Genomic DNA, 10,562 nt, shown 5'->3' with positions numbered 1-10,562 from the left:
CCTCTACCACTGCCTCCTCAGATGAGGCATTGTCCACTGAGCTTAAGAGTTCCATGTCCCTTTTATCTTACAACACTGTACCTAACATAGGGTAGGGTTTAGTGTTGCGCACCATCGCAATGAACAGCCAAGGAAACATTCGGCTCTTCCCTATTGAGTTTTAAGATGGTTTGCAAGAAGCACTCCAAGATCTTCTGACACTCACTTCCCATAGCACTGCAAACCACCCCCATGTTCAGGACTTGGCTTTGCTGACTGTAACAAATCCTGACCTTCTTGGTATCTGTCATCACCACTGTCCACCAACAGGTTCTAAGTTTACCACCATGACAAGTACAAACCACAGTGCAGTACTGAAAGACTGGGCACTAGCCTCCCCATTCTATCTCAAGTCTCCATTGTCAAAGCACTCCACAAAAAAAGGAGGCCATATCCTCAACCTACTATTCAACCATGAAAAACTGTCCTTCATTCTCCTAAAAAGCAAGTGGCTGCCAGGAGGCATAGTGGTAAGCTGAATGAGTTCAGTTACTCAGATATAGTCTGCTACCTTAACATTAGCAATTAACCATTTCATAATTTCCCCTACCTTACAAACATTCTGCAAACCTCTTAAAAACATAACAGGCAAAACTATTAATATTATTCCTTTGATAGTCCTAGATAAATTGAAAAACACATCTTTCCAGCCCCATCATCCTTAACTTCTAAGGTATTTTGCTTTATCTTTCTGATGATTACCTAAAACACAACTTTATACTGTAAATATACTCAATTATTCATTTGATCTTCTCCACTCCATGGACATCTATATCCTTCTTCTCCCTAGAGCCATTACAAGCCTAGCCAAGTTCAACCCTTGTGTCTATGAGTGTTTGTTTGAAGCAGAAACTAATATCAGCACCTACTGCCCCTGTCCAAGAGGGACACAGTTGGAACCCCCAGAGTGAATTTCTGGTTACCCATCCAATCATCCAAATTGTGCTTAAATACGATCAATGAGGGGCTCTGCTTAACATCAATTGGAAGCCTGTTCCAAAGGTGAGATATACTCTGGGAGACAAATCTGTCCCTCCAGCAGGTTCTGTTGATGTCGCACACAAAGTTAAAGTCCTTAGAATGAGTGACCCGTATGCCATTAGACTTGCAAATGTGCAGAATTTCCATTAAAGCAGGTCTGAGATTGCTTTATATGCAAGGCACAGGTTGCCTCTAAGAAGTCTGTATGACACAGTCCACCAAGTTTAACATGCATGATCTCCCCTTGTTAAAGCCAAACTGGGTGGGATCAAGCATTTGGAGATTTCCTTTTTTGATGAGGTTCATGTTTGCTCTACGGCCTTGCAGATAAGGCTGGTCAAGCTAATGGGTCTACAATTCACGGGGTCAGTGGAAGCATCCCCTTTGTGCAAGAGGATGACAGTAGCTATTTTCCATTCCATTGAGATGAAGCCAGTGCTAATGTTGTGATTGAAAAGAGTACACAGGAGCATTGCTAAATCCTGTTTTAACTCATGTAGAACGCAGTGTGGGATGTTATATGGTCCTATAGAAGTTGTAGTTTTGGCTTGGAGAGAGTGCTTAAGGCCTGCTACTTTGAGATACTAGGTGGTGGACAGGTGGAAGGGATGAGTTGTGATATGAGTGGTGGGGACAGGGGAGTGAAGTTTTCACTGAACCTGCCAACCAGCAGGTTTGCTATATCCACAGGCTCTGTAAATGCGGTGCCATATTTAAGTTCTGTGCAAATCTGGGACTTAACCTTTAAAGTTACGGTTGTAACTAAAGAATGCCTTATGGTTGTCCTTAATTTGGGAAGCCAATTTGGATTAGCAGTTAGCTTTGAAAGAGTTTACAAGAAGTCTTATTTGCTCGTTTACGTTGAGAAGGGAGTGCTCCCAGTTTTGAGACCATTCCTTCCTGCTCTTAGACAGCAATTTCTCCCTCTTATTGTATAGTTTGTTGATGGCAGATCTCAACCAGGCAGGTTTGTTCTTCTTGGAAGATCTTATTTTGGTCCTATCAGATATGCCAGTTGATACATTGTTACAGATTTTCATGTGCAGCACTGGAGTGTAACCCAGCAGATGTGTCCATTCCATCTATGGAGGGAGGGGCTATGAAGCTACTTATGCCATCTCCCAAGAGGTTGTACTTGGCCTTGGAGAAGTTTTTCAGTCCAGTTGCTGCTATGGGTGGGGGTGGGGAGGGATCTGGTGTTACAGTTAATTTCAGCAAGATTGATTTGTGGTCAGATCTTACCACGGAGAGATGCACACTGGGGGTGGTGCAATGGTTCCCCATGTTGGTGAGCACCAGATCCAGGATATCTGAGCCCCTTGTGGGGGTGTCAACCAGCTGATCCATGGCATTTGAGTTAATGAAATCCAGGAACCTTTCTGTAAGTGAGTTAGGACACAATTTACCCAGTTAATGGTTAGGTAATTAAAGTCGCCCAAAACCAGGGTGTTTGGTTGAATCCTGATTGACTCACGTGGATCCAAGTAGGCTGAGTGGATGTCCTGATTCATGGACGGGGTCTTATAGCTGACAATGACTTGAAGAGGGTCCTTCCCAACAGTCAATTGCATCTGGATTAATTCCAGGGAGTCATGCTACATAACCAGTCTAGAGGTATGTTTACCTGTAATGAATAATTATACACCAGCTCTTTTAGTTTTCACTCCTCGGTTTGTGGTCTGAACGTATGGCAAGAAACGTAACCCGGTATGGCTGGGTGTACCCCACAGCTTTAAATCATGTTTCTGTGACTGCACAAATGTCAGCATCTTCCAAGGTGAGCACTGCTTCCAGTGAGTGCAGTTTCAGGTTTAGACTCCTCGCGTTTAGCAGCATAACCTTAAGTCAGGTTTTACAGGGTACTTCTACATTGGGAATTTTGATCTTTTGACATTGCCTAAAAAAGGTGCTATGGGGGTGGCAAGAGCCTTAGCCAATAACTGAAATCCCAGGCGCAACAGATGAAGATCATCTCTGGCAATGTACTGAGGTCTGTCGACCGTATCATCCCAGGCTGACAGATACTGAATTCCCTTAGAATGACACCAGAAACTTAGCCAATTGCTGAAGTCAATCATTTTCTGTTTGTACTGTGGCATCATCCTGGGCGGAGGTAAAATGCTGCTTAAGGCTAGGAACATATCTGTTTGAGACGCATCATCTGAGGGCTCGGTCATGTCTCTGTTCCCATAGTCCAGTCTCAAGTCGTTCACACCAACATGGAGTATGAAGGAGTATGAAGGAGTCATAACAGTACCTATTGTTGAGAGACTCGAGTGCATTTGTGATGTGGTGGATCCTGATACCTGACAAACAACTGACCACGACCTTTTCCTTATCCAAACTATTGAGTGAGATGATCAGTATCTCCTGTTCATGCCCTATAAGGCCTTGATCCCACAGCAGCCGCTCCTTCAACCTGTGCTGAACCCATTGCTTTTAGGCAAAAAGACAAACAAAATCATGTGTACACTGCAAAATAAGTAACAGCAGAGAGGACAGGAAAATATGAAAAAGGGCAAACAAATGGGTCATATTTTGAGGAAACTACAGCACCGATGCTTTGAAATAATCAGGGAGAAGCAAACAGATCACGGAAAGGAACAGTACTCCCTACATCTTTCTTATTGATTTTATGAACAAAAAACAAGTAAAATATCTGTCATCACTGAGCGCCCTGAGTTTCTGTGGGGCAGGGCAAAAAAAGAGGCAAAATCAAGTATGTTCTGCAAAATCGGTAACAGTACACAGTAATGAGATACAGGCAGACAGGCACACATGCCTGTAGTAATGCAAAAATGCAACCTCCCTTGAAAGACTGCTGCAACTGTCAGTACAGGTACAGGCTTCACAACAGACTTTTCCAATCTGGAAAATCTTCTGTGGAGAAATGATTTAGCTTTGTGGTGATCTTCAACCTTTTACATCCTTTTTTAAGTAGTCTCTAGTGAGCATTGGTAGAAACTGTAGAGTTAATGTCCCTCAGTAGTTACTTATAAAAGAAATAAGCTGTTCTTTTTGGGAGCACATACAATTTACACCTCTTCTTTACCTGCATGGAGTAATTAGAATAGGACATTGGAGAGCAGAGGTGTGACTGGCTGAAGAATGGTGTTAATGTTAAGAACACCACCAATGGCTGATAACTTTTTTTTTTTTTTTTATAAAAAAAGTACTGCTGTGTAGAACTTGCCGTAATGGTAGAGGTCCGAATAGATCTACTGCTTATTAATGGGAAGTATCCTGCCAAGGATACCGCATGTCTGACCAGACTACTAAAACTTGAGTGCCTTTCTCTTGTACCATACATTAGACCTATACATAAGATTACATACATACTGGTACAGAAGGGACGTATTAGTGCAAAGTTTCTCAGAACCTCCTTGCCCCAAGAAAAGGTGTCTAAGATTAAAAAGTCTAAGTAAAAAGGATTTGTGTACAAAGGAACAGAGAGGGAAAAACTATGTCCACTTAAGTCACAACACAAAAAAAGGAGTAAAACATATAGGGCCAGATTCAGGAAGCCTCCGTGTAAGAGTTATAACTCTTACACGGAGGCTATAGAACTGTGATGTCAGCATGTCATGCATATGCATGAGGTGCATGAGGCATGCTGAATCACACTGTGTAACTCTTACACGGTCCGTGTAAGAGAGTAGGGGGTGTGTCCGTAGGCTAAGCCCTGCATGCAGACACGCCCCCGGAAGTGGAGAATGGCTGAAAGTAAACAGCCACGAGAGAGGCCATGGAAATGTAAATAAACACACTACACAACACATTCCACCACAGACCATCAGTGTACAAAGTGAACAGATGCTATAAAATGAAAATAAAAACTTTTTTATTTTTTTTAAACCCGTAAATGTGTGCTACTGTGTGCTGTAGGTGTGCTACTAGCGCAATTGCAGTTAGCAGGCAGTGGAGATGGATATAAGAACTAAATATGCAAAGTAAGCCAAGAAGTAATAGCTTAGCGGTAGAGTTGCCGGCTTAAGAGTAGGCAGGCAGGGTTCGAGCCCACACAACAACCTTTTTTTTTTGTAAATAAGCACTAAAAAGGCCCCTGACAGTATTGTACAAATGTAAAAGTATACCCTTTTGTAAAATGGAATGAAATGGAGCACATATTTTGAAGTAACATAATAATAAAAATATGTAGAAATGTACTGATAGCTAAGCTGCAGTGAGACAGAGTGCTTGTAGCTGAGTAGTGTTTAAAAGGCTGCAAATTGCTTGCCCGTAGCTAAGCACTGGTTTAACAGGCTCAAACTGTGTGCGACGAGCTGTGCTCAGCTTAACATGTGTGTTACCAGCCAATTAAGGTTTATCCCAGCGCACCATTTGCGCGCCCCACAAGCTAACTGTCAGTGCGCGTCGTTAGCTCCGCGCAAACGAGCGCAGACCTGCTTTTAAGTGCTTAAAAGTGCTTTTGGCATGTTTGATTGACAGGTCCACAACTCATGTCTAGACAGTCATGAAAATTAAAAATCAGTGGTCAGAATCGAACCCAGGATACCATGCACTCGAGTCAAGGTACCAAACCACTAAGCCATGACAGCAGTACTTAGAAATGCAGAAATAGCACATATATAGGATAAAATCCAGAATGAAGCATGATAAAGCAGTTTCTGTGAAGTAGATACAATTCCAAAACGGCCAATCAGAGAAATGTGCGGGAAAAGCGGCATATATAAGCCCCATAGGCGGGAATACACAGCAGAACCGATTGTAGAACAGACCTGCAGGCAGAATGAGTGGAGTAGGGGAGGGACGTTGCCTTCGAGCACAGCGGTGGGGCGTTGAGGAGTCCAGATACATGGTCTGGCTCCTAGTTCACCATCATGAGGCCCAACTCATGCAGGGCCAGGTCCCATGGGGAGCGTACAGGGCAGAGGCATGGGACCAGTTGGCTCATGATCTTACTAGTGCTACTGGCATTCCACGCACTGGTGAGCAGGTCCGTCACCACCATGCGGACCTGAAGTGGCGTAAGCAAGACCAGTTGACCCAATGGATCCAGGAGGCCCGGGATACGCCCAACGCCCCACTACTGAGTAAGTTACATTTTAATCATGTATGTAAGGAATTCAACTAGCTGATACCATGGAGATGTGCATTCCCATATTACTTGTTTTGTATTACAGCTGCAGGTGTCCGCTCTGCAAACCGAAGGGCGCATGACCGCAGGCTGGTGCGGCTGTGCCAGCATGCAGGTTAGTAACCCCACATAGTACTTGTAAATAAATATTATAGTGTAGCACATATCAGAACACTGCACTGTATTGATTAAAAGAAATATAATGTGCAAGCAAGAAGTGAAAGTCTGCAGGTATGGCTGCAACAAGTTCAGCAGTATGCAAGTGTAACTGGAAATATAATTGATAGAAATAAATAGTGCTGTAATACAGATGTCCCACCATTAATGAAATATAGTATAACCTGCAGTAGTCTCAAGAGTACAGCTTCAGAATCCGAGGTAATCACATGTGAGATATATCCCCTGTTGAAATGCTGAATCATGACAGAAGTGAGGCTGCTGGAAAGTGTTTGAATCACCACAGGTCTAATATGTGAACAAAGCCTAGAAGTACCAACCTGAACTGTGAAATTGCAGGATGTGTGAGAGTGACAGAAAGGGTCATGTATCAATAAATAAAGTAGTAATAACCCCCGAATATATAAGCCTCAGTGTGTTTCTACAGAACTAAATGCATGTGGGAATTACAAATCAACATCCCAAACTGATTTCAGTGTGTCTGAATCTGGAATGTTTAAGCCAAAATCTGTATATGGTGATGACAGTAAACAATTTGCAGATAGAATGAATGATTGTCTGACAAACTAAACAGCCATAGTTGTCCCCTGTCCTGTCATCGAAGTGTAGCAGGATGATGTATCTGATCAAATTCAAAATAACTAGGATAGTGATGTATCTGTAACAGGTCTAGCATGACAGTCAAATAAAAATCATTTTGAAACATCAGCCTCAAGTTAATTGTGCACCTATTACAAATGTATATCAATGTGTAACGTCTGAATGTGTCATCATTTTCTTTCTCCACCCCACCCTATAATTGCAAATTAAAACACTCACTAAATATTGGTATGTGAACATTTCAAAACCATGGACATTTGTCCTGTTCACAAATATATGCATGTCTGATTGTGCATGTGCCCTGTTCATACCTGCAAACCTGATGGCCTGTTGCCATTAATCAACCCTGCATGTTGTTTGATTGTGTATTTCCGTTCAAATAATGCATGTGATATTGATATGCCCGTTGTTCAATGGTGTTAATATCTGGGTGTTTGTTTAATGGGAATACCAATGCATGCTGTTACAACTAATTGGAATGGAATAATATGCCACTAAACCAAACTAACATAACATACCCACAAACCTAGAACGCTTGGGAATGCAGGTCCCAGCGGACCCACCTCTCCCACCTCAGCTGGCGACTGCACCTGGCACTAGTGCCCAGGCCGGACCCTCCTCCGGTGGCCCTGTGCCACCTTCGGGTGGAAGCGCTGCAGGGGATGTGGCCCGTCCCCCCTCTGCAAGCGTGGCCGGAGGAGTATGTCCACTCACCCTCCATGGTGTCCGGTCTGTGATGCGAAGGGAGATCCAAGACTCTGTTCTTGGGCCCCTACGCCAGCTCGAGGTTTGGGTGGCACAGCTTACGGGTATGCCCGTTGTCCCGCCTGCACAGCCCCCAGCACAGCCCCGTCCTGGGCTGTGAAGGAACAGTGGCAACTGCCTATGGGTGGGGATATCAGTTCCACTGTTGCCATCTGTGGGCTCATGCGCCTTGGATATCCCAACCTCCGTCAATTGTGTAACCCCCCCACTTGTGTCATACACCGCCCCTGTATGCGTCTTGTCTGTCTTGTCTGTTAACCTACCCAACCTACCTCCCCAGCTATACCGACTTCCTTCATCTGACATACCACTCTCACCTGAAAAAAAAAAAAAAAAAAAGGGCACTCTGTACCCACAAAAAAATTACGCCCCATACATAGCTGTCCATGTCGCACACATGCCCGCTGGACATTGAAACTGTTAATTACAATTGGCTTTACAACAAATATTAATGTTGTCCTGACACCTCTCTCAGGGGTAGAAGGTTTCAAATGTCCCACCAAAATACATAGAAATACACAGCTGTTGCTGCTAAAGACATGGGCATCTATGGGCCTTACCCACATCTTTCCTGCAAATCCCACGCTTGTTTCCCTACTGTCTTACCCTCTTTGTGACCCCTTTTTCACCACTTTCCTGTCACCCCTTTTTCTTTTCTTTCAAAGAAAATAGCGGTGTGTGTGTAGCGGAGCTCACCGCCAGTGCGCATGCGTGAGCTCCGCGCAAACGAGCGCAGACCTGGTTTTAAGTGCTTAAAAGTGCCTTTATGGCACTTTGATTGACAGGTCCTGTACTCATTTTGAAAAACTGGAAAGAAAAGTAAATTCCCACTGCCAGTCTCGAACCCAGGACCTTGGTAACATTAGTCTGTATGACCTACCACTAAGCCATGACTGCCATAAGAAAACATAGTGCTAAAATAAATATAACATGTAATAGTAGGAATCAATATAAAGGCAATATAGGAGGTGTACTACCCCAAGCATTTCAGGTAGAGTTTTAATGGCCGAATTACTGGATTCCCACACTAGTTCAGTGTTAACAGAAACAGCCCTGCTAATTGTTAGCTTGTACATAATAATGTAAGGTAATGTACATATATGAAGGTATGTATATGTACACATACATACATATAAATATATATTAATACATATGAAATATAGTCGTAGGTGTCAGTATCCATACACACTCACTACAGGAAACAGTGAAGATAAATGCAGCAGCCAGAATCTGCAGCACAGCCTGACTCCTGTGAGACCTACTAACCCTTTACTGCTGAAAGATGCCTCCAGCACTTTGATTGATAGACCCTGTACTCAATTTGAAAGCAAAATACAAGCATACTAGTAAGCCCTACCACAAGACCATTGTAACACTAGTCTGTATGACCTACCAGCAAGACATGACTCTCATACAGGAATATAGTGCTAAATAAATAGAACATGTAATAGTAGGAATGAAGATAAAGGCAATATAGTATGTCTACTACCCAAAGCATGTCAGGCAGACTTTTACTGTCCCAATTACTGGATTCCCATACTAGTGTAGTGTTAACAGCAACAGCCCTGCTAATTGTTAGCTTGTACCCAATAATGTCAGCTAATGTACATATATGAAAGTATGTATATGTACACACACACACACACATATATATATATATATATACATATATATATATATATATATATATATATATATATATATATATATATATAGCAATACATATGAAATATAGTCATAGGTGTCCGTATGCATACACACTCACTACAGGGAACAGGCGAGAGAAATGCAGCAACCTGAATCTACAACACAGCATGAAGCATGGGAGATGTACTAACCTTCATACTCACAGAACACTGTCAACAGCATACCAGCATGGTCCACGCCCTTACAATCTGAAAGGGCAACGCCTATCTCACTTACCCTTTTATAGCAGTGTCCTGAAATCACAGTGAGACATGCAATCAGTACACACCTGGCTGCATGCAATTAGCAAATGCTGCCTTACAATTGGTGCAGAGGCCATCACATGGACCTATGCAGATACCTACAAAAGCATCGAGTACACACACTCCACTCATGCAATACATTCATTGCACAAAACCTACAGAGAAAGAGAGAGAGAGAGAGAGAAATAAAATAAATATAAAGACAGCCAGCAGCAAAACCAGCAGCAGCAGCAGCAGCAAACAGCAAGCAGCAAGCAGCACCACTGACACAGCAACAGCTGCCACAAACACAGGTAATGCAAAGTAGCAGGTTAATCCTGTGTATACTGTGACACCTTCAAATGTATCATAGTTCACTAGCTATAGGTATGTCCATGAGATAGGTTGTGTGTACATAGTCCTGAAATATATACATATGTAATATTGCTGTACATGTTGCCCATACTTAAAACTTCCATAGCTTAGAACACAAGGCCAGTTGTGCATATGATGCAGTAGTTCCCAGGGTCAGTAGAGGTTCCTCCTCATTGGTGTGGGACCACTGTGTATGTATGGCACTGTTCAGGTACATATCCTGTAGTATGGCCAGGGATTAATATCAGTCTGTAATGTGGTGCTATGTCCTCCAGCGGTGAACGTAGCACACATCCAGGGATATCATTTTGTAACAGTGATGCTATGTGTCCTGCAATGTTGAGGATGGCCCTCACCTGCACATGTGAGAGGATAGGGAGGTTACAGTCATCTGTGATAACTAATTCCACTTGTGTAGGAGAATGGGGGGGGGGTACCTGCACCTAAACTGTCTGCAACAATGTTGCCAATATCTGTGCATTTGGTGAATGTGAAGCATCTTAACACTGCTGACCACAGATGCCTTGCCTTCATGTGAATCTGCCCTGTGCTGCAGTAGCCTCCTGCTATTGTTATACAATGTGCCTGTATCTGTAGTC

The 10,562-nt window shown here is 43.1% G+C and overlaps 1 protein-coding gene across 1 annotated transcript in view; it reads right to left on the bottom strand.

The window, feature by feature from the left end:
- The window catches only part of LOC122814354, a 380,048-nt gene that overhangs the window by 92,307 nt on the left and 277,179 nt on the right, over positions 1-10,562 (bottom strand). The gene's annotated exons all lie outside the window — the stretch shown is intronic.

Source organism: Protopterus annectens, chromosome 10.part0, assembly GCF_019279795.1.
Source record: "Protopterus annectens isolate FY-2018-M chromosome 10.part0, PAN1.0, whole genome shotgun sequence".
Taxonomy (NCBI): domain Eukaryota; kingdom Metazoa; phylum Chordata; order Ceratodontiformes; family Protopteridae; genus Protopterus; species Protopterus annectens.
The sequence above is the reverse complement of the archived record's forward strand: the minus strand, read 5'-3'. Positions and strand labels throughout refer to the sequence as shown.